Source organism: Miscanthus floridulus, chromosome 19 (genome assembly GCF_019320115.1).
Source record: "Miscanthus floridulus cultivar M001 chromosome 19, ASM1932011v1, whole genome shotgun sequence".
NCBI classification, from domain to species: domain Eukaryota; kingdom Viridiplantae; phylum Streptophyta; class Magnoliopsida; order Poales; family Poaceae; genus Miscanthus; species Miscanthus floridulus.
The window spans coordinates 8013126-8030154 of record NC_089598.1 but is presented as its reverse complement, the minus strand read 5'-3'; the positions used below and the strand labels follow the sequence as shown (position 1 = coordinate 8030154).

At 46.3% G+C, this 17029-nt stretch overlaps 1 pseudogene; it reads left to right on the top strand.

Annotated features, from left to right (window-relative positions):
• The first annotated feature begins 9197 nt into the window (after positions 1-9197).
• Positions 9198-10682, top strand: LOC136529729 (uncharacterized; annotated as a pseudogene).
• The last annotated feature ends 6347 nt before the right edge of the window (positions 10683-17029 follow it).

Here is a 17029-nt window from a genome sequence, read left to right as displayed (position 1 = left end):
CCAGGAATGAAGCAGACACGGCACTTATCCACCGAGCTAGGATCCATATTCTACGAATGCTTCTTAACACAATCCGCAAAGCATGCTTTTTAGTCCTTTTGGTTTGGCTAGTGAGTGAAGAAAGAGGTGGTCTGTCCAACATTGAATAACCATCTATATTTAAGAGGTGGTCTGTCCATTTATAGATGGTCTCTATAAATATATTTTTAGAGGTGGTCTCTTAAGAAGACTGGATCTAAATTAAAAAGGCCATTAACAGAGGTGCGCCTCTTAAGAGTGACGTATTTGTTAATCTTTCGATGAGCCAAGCATTTTAAGATGTCTGCCTCTATAAATAGTCATCACCTAAAATAAAATTCATAACTTTTTGCAAGTTATGTTGGATGAAGACAGACTTTATATCAAAATTGTAGTGCTGAGGGGACCTACAACTTTGTAGTTGACAAGTTCTTTATTTGGAATTATTTAGAGTATCAAATTTTCATTTTATGTTTTCAGATTTTGAAATCCAAAATTTAGAATTTTTGAACAACCTTGGATGTCGACATAGTCTATAACAAGTTTATTGTTCTCAATTCGATCTACAAATTTCTGGTTAAGTCATTTATAGTTCCAAATATGTGTTTTAAATTCTTAGATTTGAAGTCATTTAGAGCCCCAAGTCATTGAAAAAGTTTGAATTTAAAAATCTAAGAACCTAAAACATCTTCGATGTCATTTGAAAAAAAAATATTTGTTTTTTTTTAAAAGTTGTGAACTAAAAGATTGTAAAACATCCAAGAACTAGAATTATTTTGCCATAAACCTGGTCAACATGTGAGGTCTTCTGAAAATTCAAAAAAACGATTTGAAAATCCAAGAATTGGGGATTAATATTTGGGACTCTAAAGGATCACAAAAAAAACTTGACAACTACAAAATTTTAGATGATGTCGAGAAATATAACTTGGATCATGTCAATATATAAGGTCATCTGAAAAATTAAAAGTTTGAATTTCAAATATGAGAACTTGAGATGCATATTTGGGACTCTAGTTGATCTGAAATAAAAATCTTATGTAATATATAATTGTAGATTGCAACTATAACTTTTTGTACGAAGTTTGTCTTCATCCAACTTCATATGAAAAACTAAATGAATTTTCTGTGTGACATCTATTACTGAGGCATTGCCTTTATAAGTGGACGTTGGCCTTGGACGTGGGAAATTTTTAGATGTGGTAGGAGTCGCCTCTGTAGACAAAGGAATTTGTCTCCAAAAAATATTTTTATAGAGGTGTGAACTAATGCTTCTAACAACCTGCCGCATCCAAAAATATGTGTACCATATCACTCTGTTATCTATATATACTCCACCGCTGCCACAACACATGTTGTACAATATAATTGTGTAAATAATCAGGGGACGGTGCAACTTAGTGAATGCTTAGGAGTAGAAGGTACTGGGAAGGAACGATGGAGATGAACAATGATAACAAGACACGAAGAAGTCAAAGCTTGTCTATCTTCTTCTTCATGGTTTCAAAGATCGATCGAAGTAGAGTGCCAATGCAGACCACAGAGATGAGGAATAAATGTAAATTGAGGAATTATTAAAGGCTATACGATGGAGTTTTAACATTGCTATGCAGATGCAGCATCCATCTTGATGAGGAAGCGCACCACATGATTGTTCTTCACTTTATTCATAATTTGGTAGATGTTGTATTTGACATACAACAACAGATATGGTTCCGCTGTATTTCTTATTTTGAGGTTGATCTCATGTTCATCTTGACTTTTGTGTTTTATGATTGCAATTTTGCTTGGGAATGAAAGGTATGTCCAGCTGATGAACTATTCGCGCTCACTGTAAGCAAACTGAAGTTTTCAATAGTCTGATCCGCAACCTTCAATATTGTACCAAGTGTCAATTCAATTAGTACAGATGACATTATCTTAAGGCTAATTAATCATAATCTATAAAAAATACAAATGATGTTTAAAATGGTAAATATGTAACACCTACACAAAGAACACCCAAGGACATAAATGGCAATGCCTACCAAAATCACTGGTTCTTGGAGCTGGAGCAGAACTCAAAGCCAAACAGGTGCACCTACTCATTGATGAAAAGCCAACTCCAAAGTGGAGCTGCTCCATGATGGAGTTGGTGGAGCAGCGCCTGTTTTAGTGGTGCGGAGCAGTCCCAAATCGGCCATAAATTAAAAGGCTGTATACAGTCAAACGATTTTTATAGTAGTGTTTCTTGTCCAAATCCCCATGCACTACTTTGAATCCTTGAATCACTGTGGGGTCTAATAAATCCAACATCACTGCAAGAATTTAATTCGGCAAAAGGGCAATCGAAACTAATAGGAAGATACCCCTATTGGGTCTATCCGACAATGATATCACGAGGGTCACTGCTGCATCCAGACTCTATCCGATTTGCTGATAGTGATATTCTCACACTCACTGCCAGTTAATGAGTGGATTCAACCAGCAGTGACATTCATTTTCCAAATTTTTATATGCTCTTGTTTAGTTTACTGTCTAATATTTTACATCTTATATTACTAATCCATCACATATCAGATCTCCGACTAGGTGACATTACGGATCTCTCTTGCTCAGTGACTTGATGATGTGGCCCAACAAATCTTTGGATTGATGGCCTTGAGGATCTCTCTTTTAACCTTAGAAATCACTTGTTCTCTGTTATGAGGTCGCACACAATTATGAGGTCACACACGATCGTCCTTCTCTCCAATAAGCTGACACACAATTTGGAAACCTAGATCTCTACATCATGAGGCCTTCCATCCCTACCATATAATCAGGATAAGGACAGGATCAAAAGAAATTTATATGTTTCGCATTTAGTCTTTCTCCTAATAATTAATGTTGGCACGCATGCACCCTCGCAATGGCTGGCTGGAAGCCTGGAAGGGAGAAGTTGTTCTAGCTGTTACTCCCTCTATCAGAAAATATAGGGCCTACACATATTTTGAGTTTGAAACATATCATTGAATTTGATCAATAAATAGTGTAATTATATAAAAAGTTTATTATGCTACATTTAGTGTGAAAATGTGTGTGCAGTTCTCAAGCATTCAATTACTGATATGTGCAACATATATATACTTAGTTAATTTTGTCATACACAGATACCTACTGGACTTTTATTAAAACTATAAAACAGAGTTTTACAATGAAGTCTCATGAGACAAAAGAAGGAAATCAAGAAAATTACACATGGACTTCTAGCCATTGAGAAATAAAAGGTTGATAACTTGCTTTTGCTCAAAGTATAACCCAAGCAAACTCTCTTTTGTAAATCCTCTTGAAACTTTGCAAAGAAGGAGCAATGTTCCTGAAAATAGCATCATTTCGTACTTCCCAGATGGACCAAACCAAGGTGACTATGATCTCCATGAAAAAAGGCACATGCAACACTGTTCTAATGTGTTCCAAAATTGGGAATATATCATCAACTTGTGGAATAATGATTCCAATAGAAGCCCAACAAGCCTCAGCAAATGGACAAAAAAGGAAGAGGTGTTCCAAGGTTTCCTCAATCTGGTGACTGCATAGAACACTAAGTGTAATCCTCTAGAGCCATATTTTTTCTCTTAAGAAGTGCTCTAGTGTTTAGCCAATCTTTGAGCCACAACCAGAAAAAGAACTTTCTTTGATTTTTGACACCTTGATTTCCATAACCAATTATGAGCTGGATGAACTTGCCTGGTTCCATCTTGAGCCCAGAGCTAGAGCTAGCTAGAGCAGGCATGTGGCAGTGCAGCTGCATGCACATCGTGGCGAAGACAGGCGGACTGGTGCGCACCTATCCAAAACTGTACCCATGTCTTCGGCTCGTCATGTCCCTGTCTAGTCAGCTACCTGTGGAACTCGGCTAGCAGGCTCCACATGCCAAGGTGCTGTCGGATGGTAAGTTCATGTGAAAACCTACATCCTGAGGCCTTGCATTCCTATATAGCTAGACAAGTACGAAGACGGAATCGGAGGATATTTGTGTTTATTTTAGATTCCATCTTTCTGCTGATTAAAGCATGGTAACACGCACGTCGCGTGGCCTCAACGATTGGCTCTGGACGCTAGTAGCTAGGAAGAAGCACAAGCTGCTGTTCTTTTTACCTAGTAATTGTAGCAATATAGTTGCCTATATATAATGCTGGCACCTTCCAAGAGCCGAACATACAATGGTACAGGTTGATTACTAGTCATTTGCTTCTGATACATGCGTTCTACCTACATGTGTGATTGTTAGTGCTCATTATATATTATACTTATATAATATAGATATAGCCTCAACAAGTGTGGCAGTGGCTCCATATATACAATTGATGAGAAGAACATGAATATTTGTGTGCGCATATACATCTGCCGGGCATTCCCTGCATTTGTATTATCTTCCAGACCCCGGCCTGTTCGTTCGCCAATAAATTAGTTTCAGAAATGCTATACAACACACGTGTGTTTTATCATCAAAAAACACATGGATTTTAGTCCATCTGATTGTTGCCTCCGTTTGTCTGCATTGTCAGATCTGCGTCCGTATCACGCCTCGCCGTGCATGACGGCCCCGCTCGCGGCCGAAGCTCCCGCGGCGGCCGCCATGGTCGAGGGCGGAGGCGATGCCTCGAGGCAGGCCGATACGCGCGCCCGTGGTCCAGCCGGTGACAGAGCAGACCGTGCAGTGGACCAGCGAGGAGGAGCCCGGCGCGGCGAGGCGGAGCTAGCAGCCATGGTCGGAGAGGTGCTGAGGAGGAGCCCGCAACCACGCCTAGCGCCTCCGGCGTCCGGCCTCCCGCCAGGCCGCCTCGGCCCTCCGGCAGTTCCGCACGGCGGCGCCTCCCCGAGCCGGTGACCGAGGACCCTGACTCCCCGGCGGGCGGGCCACAGCCCGGATCGCATCGGGGTCAGCGGCGGCCACATCGCCGGCGCCAGGAACCAACCTCTTTGTATTTTGTCCTTTCATAGAAAAAAATTTGTTTTCTGTGATATGTGATTTGTGATATGTGGATCTATGATCTTGTGATTGTCTTAAGGTAGAAGAAGTATGAAGGCCGTTGGATCTTAATCTTAGGGTGTAAAAAAATTCATGTGTTGGAATTGTATAAAACACATGGTTGTGCAGTAGATAGACTCAGCATTAGTTTAATAGCTAGGGAGAAGTAGAAATGGAAAATCAGTTTGTCAATGACCTAGAGAGAATTGGCCATGTACACCTGCGTGCATACATACAATGGTCTGCTAACAAGCACCAATAAAAAGGGAACTCAAATTATGAAGCACTACTCTGTGGACACCGTGTTGCTGCATGGTAATTTCTAGAGCTAGAAATAAGTGGATAGATTTAAGGCTAACAGATAAGGAAAAAATGTTTATCTTGGCTCTCTCTCCCCCATTTGCTCATATTCTAACACAATATTTATGTAGATACTTTCTTATTTATACTACTTTATTTGGCGGAGAGCTAATTAAGGTTCAGATGTGAAACTTCATACCAGGTTCATCTGTTTTCTTTTTTTTCATATTTTTAGAATTTGTCATCTTATTTATTGATCAATGAAGCTGTTAATTAAGTGTGTTCAGCACAACATTTGAGTTGTGAGATGTGAGGGGTACTAGTTTTGCATCAATAAATCTGAAAGGGTTTGATGAGGCACACGTGTAATTCAGAGTTTCAGACAAACCTCATGCATGGTACCTTTGTGTACAATATAGCATTGATTAACAAGTGATCACTTCTGTGCAAAAGACACTGTTAGTTGGAAAATATCTCTTGCCTTGTGATGAGAAAATCCGAGCAAATGACACTAACTAACTAACACTGTTAGTTGCAATGGATCATCCCCCTTCCAGTTCCAGGAGATGCTAGCTGTTCCCTGTACGTCGCGCGCCTGCCTCGATCGCTGTATCCAGGTGGATTGTGGTGGCGCAGCTGCATGCACGTTGCGGTGAAGACAGGCAGACTGGTGCGTGGCCATCCAACACCCTTGCCTTGAGCTCCCCATGTCCCTATCCACGGGCGTCAGCTACTCGTGTAACTCGTCGAGCAAGCTCCACATGCCAAGGTGCTGGCAGATGGTAAGATCACGTGGAAACTCCTGAGGCCTTGCATTCCTACTACGCCAATGTGCTAGACAAAGACGAAGACAGCAGGATCGGAGGCGATTTGTGTTTGTTTTTGCATTCCATCTTTCTGCTGATTTTTGGTAGCTAGCACGCATGCATCTGGCCTCGACGACTGGCTCTGGATGGGAGAAGCACAACAAGCTGCTGTTATACTTCTGTTATATATAGCAATATAATTGCCTATGTATAATGGCACCTTCCAAGTGTCCAACGAGTACAAAGGTTGGTCATTTTCTGGTATGCATGTGTGTGATCGTTAGCGCTCATTATTGTAGCAATATAGATAGTTTAATTCGATAAGATTGTGGCAGTGGCTCCATATATGCAATTGATGAGACGACCGACATGGTGACATATATTTATTACCTTTCATACCCACTTTGTTCATTCGCAAATAAACTAGTTTAATAGCTAGGGAGGAGTAAAAATAATGGAAAATCAGTTTGGCCGTGACAAACTGAAACAAAGTCAAGCTAAAAAATGTTTAAAGACTTCGGGAAGGGGCAGTTAGTATGATTAAAAGACACTTGTACAGTATCTTTTCTGTGACCTGCGAGGTGTCTTGATCTCGCAATTAGTGTTGCTATTAACAAACAAAGTGCATGAGAAAGAGATAAATCATGCGGGACCATCAATAGGAGTAAGAGACTTCGGGAAAAAACGGTTAGGATGATTAAAATACACTGGTACCGTATCTTTACTATCTCCTGCGTGGTATGTAGGTCTCAGCTTGATCTCTAAGATAGGGAGCTTGACAGTTACCACTACTGGATTTAGGTTTTTTGCCGAGTGCCTGAGCACTACTGGAAAAACTGTACTTTGCCGAGTGCCTGAGACTTTGCCGAGTGCTTTTTATCGGGGCACTCGGCAAAGAAATATTTTGCCGAGTGCCGCACTCGGCAAAATAAAGCACTCGGCAAAGATGGCTTTACCGAGTGCCGCGGCACTCGGCAAAAGTCCCACTCGGCAAAAGGTGGTCGGCACGTGACGGCGGCCACCTGCCGTCTGATTTTGCCGAGTGCCTAACGGATGACACTCGGCAAAAAAAAATTTATTATTTTTAAAAACTTATTTTGCCGAGTGTAAGCGTTGGCACTCGGCAAAATTTTTTTTTTAATTTTTTAAAACTTATTTTGCCGAGTGCCAGCGTCAGGCACTCAGCAAAAAAAAATTATTTTTGAAAATCAACTTTGCCGAGTGCCCCCTGGGCCGGCACTCGGCAAAGCCCACTTTGCCGAGTGCCCCCCATGGCACTCGGCAAATTTTTTTTGATTTTGGGCCCAAATTTTTTTCTGTGGTCTTGTGACAGTATTTCAAACTCTATTTTAAAATTTGGGGCAATTTTGACTTTTTTTATATATTTCATTAGTTTATTTCGTTTCGTCTAATTTTTTGGGATATTTCAAATTTGAACTGCAGGTACATGGAATAATGGACTTTGGTCATCCAAAAATTGATACTCATGATATTTAGGGTATGTTTAGGCCGTATCCAGGAAGTCACATGAAATCTCGAGCATCTCGTTGACGTAACATGTCGAGGTACTTGCCGGAAATGTGATTTTAAATGATATAAAATGCAAACGAAGTCCGAAAATCACGAAACTTGTCGAGGCGTCGTGTTATCACATGTGGAGGCTATGGTAAAAAATTGTAAAGGTTTCGAGCAAGTTGTGACGTCGGATGCCAAAAACCCAGACATCTCCACATGTGATCACCCCCCAGCCCCCGAGCACCCCCCAGCCACCGTGCGCCCCCGCCCCCGAGCACCCCTAGCCCCGCCACGCCGCCCGGCCGCGCGGCTCCCCGGCGTGCCCACGCCGACGAGCCCCCGCCACCGCGCACCCCCACCCCCGAGCACCCCCAGCCCGCCCGCGCCGCCCGGCCGCGCGCGCGCCGCCGTCAGCGCGGCCCGCCGCCGCCGTCCGCGCATGCTGCCACCCATCGGCGCGCGCGGCCGTCCTCCCCTGCACGCGCCGGCCCCATGCGCCCCTGTGCTCCCCTGCTCTTGCCGCCGGCTTGGAAGAAGGAGGAGGAAGCAGCAGTAAGAAGAAGGGAGGAGAAGAAGGAAGAAAAAAGAGGAGAAAGAAAGAGAAGGAAAAGGAAGAAGAAGGAGAAGGAAAAAAGAGAAGAAAAAGGAAGAAGGAGGAGGAGGAGAAGGGGAGAGGGGGAGGAAGCTGAGGTGGAGGGGAGGAGGAGGTGCCTCGGCCGTCTTCTCCGCGTGCCCGTCCCACCGACGCCCCTACCGTCACCGAACCGCCTACGAGCGTGGGCAAGGTATATCCACCCTTTCTCCATTTGTCGGCCTTCGTGCCGTTGTGATGTCGGCCTTCGTGCCGCTGTTCTTATCGTCCTTCGTGCCGTTTGTGATTGTCGGCCTTCGTGCCGTTGTTTTTTGCAGGTTTTGGAAACCTCCCCGTGTAGGGGAGGTGCTGCCGAAATTTTGAACTTATAGTGTCGTGTTTCTTCTTTTGCAAAGCAGGACCTGTCGGAGGTGACCCGGAGGTCCCCGATCGTCTTCGTCGGCGTCGTGGGTCTGCCTGCACTGCATCGCCTCGCCACTGCGTCGACTCGCCACTACCTCGCTAGCCTGACTTCACCGACACCCTAGGTATAAATCATCTCTTTTTCCGCTTGTCTGTCGTCGTAGATCGGTGTAGCCTAGTTAGGCGTCTCCCGTCCGAAAGAGATATCTTTGGAGGTATGCAGATCTTTGCATATCTGCGAGCATTTCTGTTTCAGATTGTCCACGTTTTTTGGATAGCCCGCGGATGCGTAGATGGGTTAGTTTCCATGGTCCGCTCCGGTCTGAGACGGTGTTTCGGCATCACCCCCTATTGTTCTCTAGATACACACTCTCCCTTGCAGGACATGTATCGGGAGAACAATAGGGAGGTGCTGCCGAAATTCCATCTCGGATAGGAGCGGAGCATGGAAACTAACCTCATCTACGGATCCGCGGGTGGGATTAGGACCTATCCTCACCTATTAGAGAGTAGGGACACCGCGTAGATGCAATTGATGGTGACTCATATGTGCTGATACGTCTGTTAAAGGATGGAGGACCGTGAGTGGATGTACACGCTCTGGAGAGATGAGCACGATTATGACTTGCTGTTTATAGTCAAGGTCGAAGAATTCTTACAGCATGCATTTGGTGAGAGTGCTAGAGGCCACAGTGGTTTGTCCATGCAGCGGTTGTGACAACAGAAGAAGAAAAGATAGGTTAACCATGGGTAAACATATTGTGAAGTTTCGATTTACTCCGGGCTACCACCGGTGGATCCACCATGGTGAAGCCGATCGTATTAGGGAGGAGGTGGTGAGACCACGGCTCGAGGTTTTCGATGATGATGCTAGGGTAGCAGACATGCTGGATGACACGCACCAAGCTCAGTTTGCTGAAGGATGTGACAAGGAGGAGATGGAGGCTGCCGCAGATGCCTTCTACCTGATGTTGGACTCGGCACAGAGACCCCTTCATGATCATACTAACGTTTCTCAGCTGGATGCCATTGGTCGCGTAATGGGGTTGAAGGCCGAGTTAAACCTAAGCCGAGAAGGCTTCGACAAGATGGTGCCGTGTGGAGCGATATGCTACCAAAGACACACAGTATGCCAAAGAACTTGTATGAGTCAGAGAAGCTCCTTCTTGCACTTAAGATGCCGTATGACAAGATACATGTGTGTCCGAAGGGGTGCGTCCTATTTAGGAAAGAACACGCGGATGCAAAGTACTGCCCGAAGTGTAAATCCTCTAGGTATGTGGAGGTAGACTCAGGCAATGGCTAGAAGAGGCAGCTTAAGATCCCCATGAGAGTCCTACGACACCTTCCGTTCCTGCCGAGGCTCCAACGGCTATTTATGACCGAGGAATCCGTGAAACAGATGACATGGCACAAAAACGGCACACGATACAATCCTAAGAAGATGGTACATCCATCCGATGCTGATGCATGGAAGTACTTCAATTCGCGGCATCCTCTCAAAGCAGAGGAGGCTCGTAATGTACATGTCGCGCTGGCAACAGATGGGTTCAATCCATATGGCATGATGGCTGCACCATACACATGTTGGCCCGTGTTCGTCATCCCCCTAAATCTCCCCCCCCCCGGCGTCTCCTTTCAACAGCATACCGTGTTCCTATCGTTGATAATCCCTGGACACCCAGGGAGTAATATGGGTGTCTTCATGGAGCCTGTGATAGATGAGTTGATCGATGCTTGGGTCAAAGGGGTGTGGACATACGACCGAGCTATGAAGACTAGCTTCAAAAAGCATGTCTGGTACCACTACTCCCTGCACGACTTCCTGGCGTACGGGTTAATGTGTGCCTGGTGTGTTCAAGGGAAGTTCCCATGCCCAATATGCAAGGAAGCTATGAGGTTCATATGGTTGAAGAAGGGTGGCAAGTATTCATCGTTCGACAAACATCGTCAATTCCTCCCTCTTGACCATCCATTCAGAGAAGACGTCAAGAGCTTTACGAAAGGTGTCAAAGCAATGGACCCTAGACCGCACTTGAGGACTGGGGCGGAGGTTCATGCTCAGATAGATGCTCTCATGCTCAACGAAGATGGTGGTTTTGTGGGATATGGTGAGCAACATATGTGGACTCATAAGTCCGGCTTAACGAGGCTCCCCTATTTCGATGACCTCCTACTGCCCCATAACATTGATGTCATGCACACTAAAAAGAATATCGCTGAGGCACTTTGGACAACGCTCATGGACACTGACAAGTCTAAGGACAACCCTAAGGCTAGAGTGGACCTGGTGACGTTGTGCGATAGGCCAAACCTAGAGATGCGGCCTCTTGCAATAGGAAAGCAGTGGAGAAGGCCTAGGGCCCCCTATGTCTTGAAAATCGATCAAAGGAGGGAAGTACTTCGATGGATCAAGAATTTAATGTACCCTGATGGGTATGCAGCGAATCTGAGCAGGGGAGTGAACTTAGAGACTCTGCGAGTCAACGGGATGAAGAGTCATGACTACCACATATGGATTGAGCGCATACTTCCGTTGATGGTTCGAGGCTATGTCCCTGAGCATGTCTGGCTAGTGCTGGCAAAGTTGAGCTACTTCTTTCACCAGCTTTGTGCCAAGGAGCTATCTTCGACCGTCATTACAGAATTGGAAACTATGGCACCTGAGTTGGTCTGTGAGCTTGAGAAGATCTTTCCACCCGGCTTCTTCTTGCCGATGCAGCATCTGATTGTGCACCTCCCGACCGAGGCATGGTTGGGGGGGCACGTGCACGCCCATTGGTGCTATCCAATCGAGCGATGCCTAAAGACTCTTCGCAAGAAATGTACAAATAAAGCTAGAATTGAGGCTTCCATTGCAGAGGCAAGCATTCGGGAGGAGGTTGCAAACTTCACGACATCCTACTACAAGCCAAACCTTCCTAGCAAGCATAATCCACCCCCTCGTTACAATGCTGGCGAAGTTGAATCGACCCTCAGCCTTTTCAAATGCCAACTAGGCAGCGCAAGTGGATCGACCCCCAAGAGATTGGATCCAGAAGAGTGGCGCAAAATCACACTATATGTGTTCACCAACCTTGTCGAGGTTGCGCCATTCATTAAGTAAGTTCTCAACGAACTTGTTTCAATACGACGTCACTATTCTGTATCGAACCCCATTGATTCTCTTTGGTACAGGGAATTTGTTCGTCAAGAGTGGCATCAATCAAGGGATCCTACCCCGCACGAACATGATACCCTTCTTTCAGAGGGTGCGGGAGCTGGGAGGCCTGATTTCATTTCTTGGTTCAAACAAAAGGTCATACATTCGTCGATGTTCCTTAGTAGCTTGTACGTTCCAATAGTATAACGATGTATCATGCTTGAGCTTGCAGGCGCAAACCAATGCGTCCATGAGTGACGAGTTGAGACAGGTTGCAAACGGCTTCAAGTTAAGGGTGAAGTCATATACCAGTTATGACGTGAACGGATATCGCTTCCACACATCAAGACACGAGCAGACTCGGCCTGGTCGGAAAACCACCAACAGCCAAGTTTTTACGCCGGGCACTAATGGCGTCGAATACTACGGAATAATTGAGGAGATCTATGAACTTGAATATGAGGGCCGGGTACCTCTTACTCCTGTCATATTCAAGTGCCACTAGTTTGATCCTGCACGAATGAGATGGACCCCTCATCTTGGGCTAGTCGAGATTAGGCATGATTCCGTCTATAAAGGAAAAGATGTCTATATTGTGGCTCAACAGGCCGTGCAGGTGTATCATACGCCATACGCGTGCCAAGACAAAGACCATCTTAAGGGTTGGTCTATTGTGCACCAGGTATCTTCCCACGGTAAACTACCTGTTCCAAACAAAGAAGATTACGCCTTCGACACAAACACGTATGATGGAGAGTTCTATCAAGCAGATGGGCTACAAGGGAGCTTTGAGATATTCTTACCCAGTGTGACGACCGCCATGGAAGTAGACAATGAAACGGTTGATGACGACGACCCTGGAGATGTAGTCCTAAATTCGAAGGACATTCAAATGCTTGAGCGATTCCATTTAGGCAAAGACAATGAAGAAGACACAGAACCTTCGAATAGTGTTGCCCATTTGGATAATTTTGACAGTGATGATGAGACCTATGACCCCAATCATGAAGATTATTCCTAAACCATGTAATACTATGTTTTTTATTAAATTTTGTTATGTTTATTCATTTTGAACTATTTGACATGTATGTACTAACGCTTGTTGTTCATTCTTTGTACATTGTAGGTGACAGAACAAAGATGGTGGGCAACCGTTCACCGAGGCAGGTGCTCTCGGTGTACCAGAGGCTACGCCCTCCTGATGGAGGCGAGGGGACGTCTTCGCCCCCAGTGGCAAGAGCAGGCCCGGGTCGCCCCAGCATGGGGAGGGGGAGGGGGAGGGGCCGGGGTCGCCCCAGGAGGGACCCGCCTCCTCCCCCGGCTCTCGACCAGCCGGAGGACCCGTCTCCTACCCCGGAGGACCACGTGGCGGCCACGGGCACGACCACAGACACTCCATCGGGGGACGAGGGGACTCAGCAGACGGAGGACAGTTCCGCTTTCTCAGCTCCCTACCTGCGAGGTCCCACAAGCCTTCCTCCAGTTCCGCTTCCTGACCGACGCCCACTGGTTCGTCCTGTGGGAAGAAGGTAAGTAACTATAGATGTTATCACTAGTACTTCATATGATACGTTGAAAATCAAAAGAGAAACTGATAATTTTTCGTAATCACTTATACAAGGGCTGGCTAGTTCTGTCGGGTGCTCTTGACCCCCCACGCACCCTCGCTACCGTCCTAGGATGTCTGTGCAGGAAACACCTCCCCGGCCTTGTGGACTTGAAAGAGGGGAGGTGGGAGCCGGCCTGGTCGTGGGACAGGTACAAGCTTGGCTCGGATGACGAGCAGGACAACAAGCAGGAGCGGGTTTTGGCGGACTTTTAGGTAAGTGTCTCACAACATAGCTCAATACATCTCCTCTATTGCTTAAGTCTTTTATTGAAATAATGAACGGATACATCGTGTTTGTATGCAGAGGTACTTCAAGGCTGAAGAAGGTACAGAGACCCTAGCGGATCAGACGGCACACAGAGCCTGTAAGAAGTATGTCGGCGACATGATTCACGAGGCGCAACTCCAGGCCCACGTCGACTACTACAGGTCCATCAAGAAAGAGCCCCTCAACAAAACCGGCGCAAGAAATGTGGCGCTGACCAAGGAGCAGTACCTTCAGGTAGGTGAATAATATTAATTCGTTTTAAGATTTAGTAGGTTCAGAATTGATCTTCTTATATGTCAAACACTTGATGATGTGTAGGTGCTGGCCTCGTGGTGCATGTTGCATAGATCGGCATGGTCGAGGATCATGGATAGGTACCTTGACCCGGCATGGGCTGTGTCCCACATGGGCCTAGTGAAATCCGGTGTCGTCTTCAACCCGGATGCCCCAACCTAGGCTTACTCTAACCCGAGCGTCCACGCTAAGGTTAGAGACTACACGGAGGCGGTTAGGGCGCTCTGTGGCTTAGATCACAATCTGAGCATTGAGCCCCTTGAGACAGAGGTGATCGTGAGGCTGGAGCAAGGCAGGAAGCATGGGCGGTTGTGGATTGCAGACGGCGCCGGCTCCTCGAGCTCTGCACCCTCTCTCTCCGACGTGAGGGCACGGAGCACGGCCAGAAGCCTTCCCATACGTGTACGGCCTACTCCAACACTGTCGCGGGTCGACGAACTTTAGGTAATTCCGGTTTCACTCGTCGTACATTGAACATTACACACATTGATTAGATTTGCAATACTAAAACATGTGATTGAAACACTGCAGGCTGAGCTGGCAGAGACAAGGGAGACGTAAGCGTACCTGACTGCAGAGCTGGAAGCCACGAAGAAGCAGATGGCGGACATGTATCAGATCATGCAAACCATCGGGCAAGCATCGGGTGTCCAAGTGCAGTTGCCAGCTCCAGCTCCGGTTCGACACTTCACTCCTGTGAGTATGAAAGTTTAATGCGTTCGTGCTGTTGGGATTGTTGGCCTTCGTGCCATTGTGATTTTCGGCCTTCGTGCCGTTGGGATTGTCGGCCTTCGTGTCGTTGTGATTGTCGGCCTTCGTGCTGTTGTTTCTTGCAGGTTGAAAACCTCCCCGTGCAGGGGAGGTGCTGCCGAAATTTTCAATTTTGAGTCTAACACATGCAATCTCTTCTCTTTTGTGCAGCCTCCGTCGGCGGGTTCAAACAATCCCGCTAGCGTGTCACCGACAGCTGATCATGTCAACCCTTCGCCGCAGTCCGGTCCTTCACCGCTGTCCAGGGGGCCACACCTGCAGTTTCCATCACCGCAGTAGAGATGTTGAACTTTGTGATGTTGAACTTGTAATAATAAACTTGTGATGTTGAACTTTGGTGCATTTGTGATGGATTTATTAAATATGCGTGTGCTTGTGATATATAATGCATGTTGGTGATATAGATGTGATGATTGATGTATATATATATATATATATTGTCTGTTACAATGGAATGTAAAAAAAATTGTAATTCTCGGGGTCTTTGCTGAGTGCCATGGGCAAGGCACTCGGCAAAGTTTTTCCAAAAAAATCCAGAAATTCTTTGCCGAGTGCCTGGGCTGGGGCACTCGGCAAAGTATTTTTTTTAAAAAATATAAAAAAAACTTAGCCGAGTGCCTAGGCAGGGGCACTCGGCAAAGTATTTTTTTAAAAAAAATCTAGAAATTCTTTGCCGAGTGCCTAAACAGGGACACTCGGCAAAGAAATTATTTAAAAAAAATAAAAAAAAACTTTGCCGAGTGCCTAGACAGGGGCACTCGGCAAAGTAATTTTTAAAAAAAATTAAAAAAACTTTGCCGAGTGCCTGGACTTGGGCACTCGGCAAAGTAATTTTTTTTAAAAAAAATTCCGAGTGCTAGGTCAGGCCCTCGGCAAAATAACCGTTAACGGCCGACGCGCAACGGCCGAAAATATTTTGCCGAGTGCCGCCCCAAGCACTCGGCAAAATTGTTTTTTATTTTGCCGAGTGCCCCGATAAAAAACACTCGGCAAAGACCCTTTGCCGAGAAAATTTTTGCCGAGCGGACTTTGCCGAGTGCAAAGGGCTCTTTGCCGAGTGTAAAAATACTCGGCAAAGCCGCGGTCTCTAGTAGTGGAGGCACTCGGCAAAGGCCAAATTGCACTCGGCAAAGCCTTTGCCGAGTGCGGCACTCGACAAAGAACACACGGCAAAAAATTGATCGGCAAAGCCCTCTTTGCCGAGTGTCTTTTATCGGGCACTCGGCAACCGTCACAGCGCCGGCCCCGTTGACGGTCTCTTTGCCGAGTGCCAACCCTGCAGGCACTCGGCAAAGATTTTTTAATTTTTTAAAAAAAATTCTTTGCCGAGTGCCCCTGGCCGGCGCTCGGCAAAGTTTGAATTTTTTTTTAAAAAAAAATTCTTTGCCGAGTGCCCTCTGGCTGGCACTCGGCAAAGTTTGAATTTTTTTTTAAAAAAAATTCTTTGCCGAGTGCCCTCTGTCTAGCACTCGGCAAAGATGGAGACTGTGGTGAAGGCCCAGCTCCATCATTCGGAGGTGCATGAGGTGGATTATTCAAACTACCATCTGATGGAGACTGCACAAAGGAGTAAAGATTGCATGTGAGACAAGATTATTTGGATAGCTAATCTAGGAAGGTAGAGGCCATACAAGCAAAGCACAAGCGAAAGTAAAAAACTTTTATACTCACAGGAGTAGCTACAGCTGCAGGACGCGGAGGCGGGGGTGGAACTAATAGCCCAGCTGGCAGAGAGAAGCCCACATGTTGACCAAACCCTTGTAGGAACTTCGTAATGTCCGTTAGCCTCTACGCCTGGGCCTGTCGCTCGGTCCGCTCGGCGTCTAGCTGGGCCACCAGCTCCTGACGTTGCCTCATTTCTTGTTCCAGCCGAGCCTGCAATATTTCACTCTAATGTTTCAGTAATGCAAAGCTAATTAAGGTGTGTAAAGATCAATGTATGACGAGTAAAACAGGAATAACCTCGAGTGCGTCGACCCGGTGTTGTGCAGCGGTCGGCCGTGTGCGAATGGCTAGGCTCTCGCTCGTGCTCCGTGCTCGGATCTAAGAGAGAGGGAGTAGAGGCCGTGTCGATGACGCCGTCGCCAAGCCAGAACCGCCCATGCTTCTTGCCTTGCCCCGCCCTCATGACGGCCTCTCCATCGAAGTCCTGGGTGCATGGATTGTGGTCTGACCCATGGAGTGACCTCGCCACCTCAATGTACTCACTGAAGCGGGAGTGGACGCTGGGGTTCATGTATGCCTCGGGCGGGTCCTCCAGGTTGAAGGAGACGTCGAACGTCGCCTTGCCCTTGTGGGCCATACACCATGCCTAGAAGT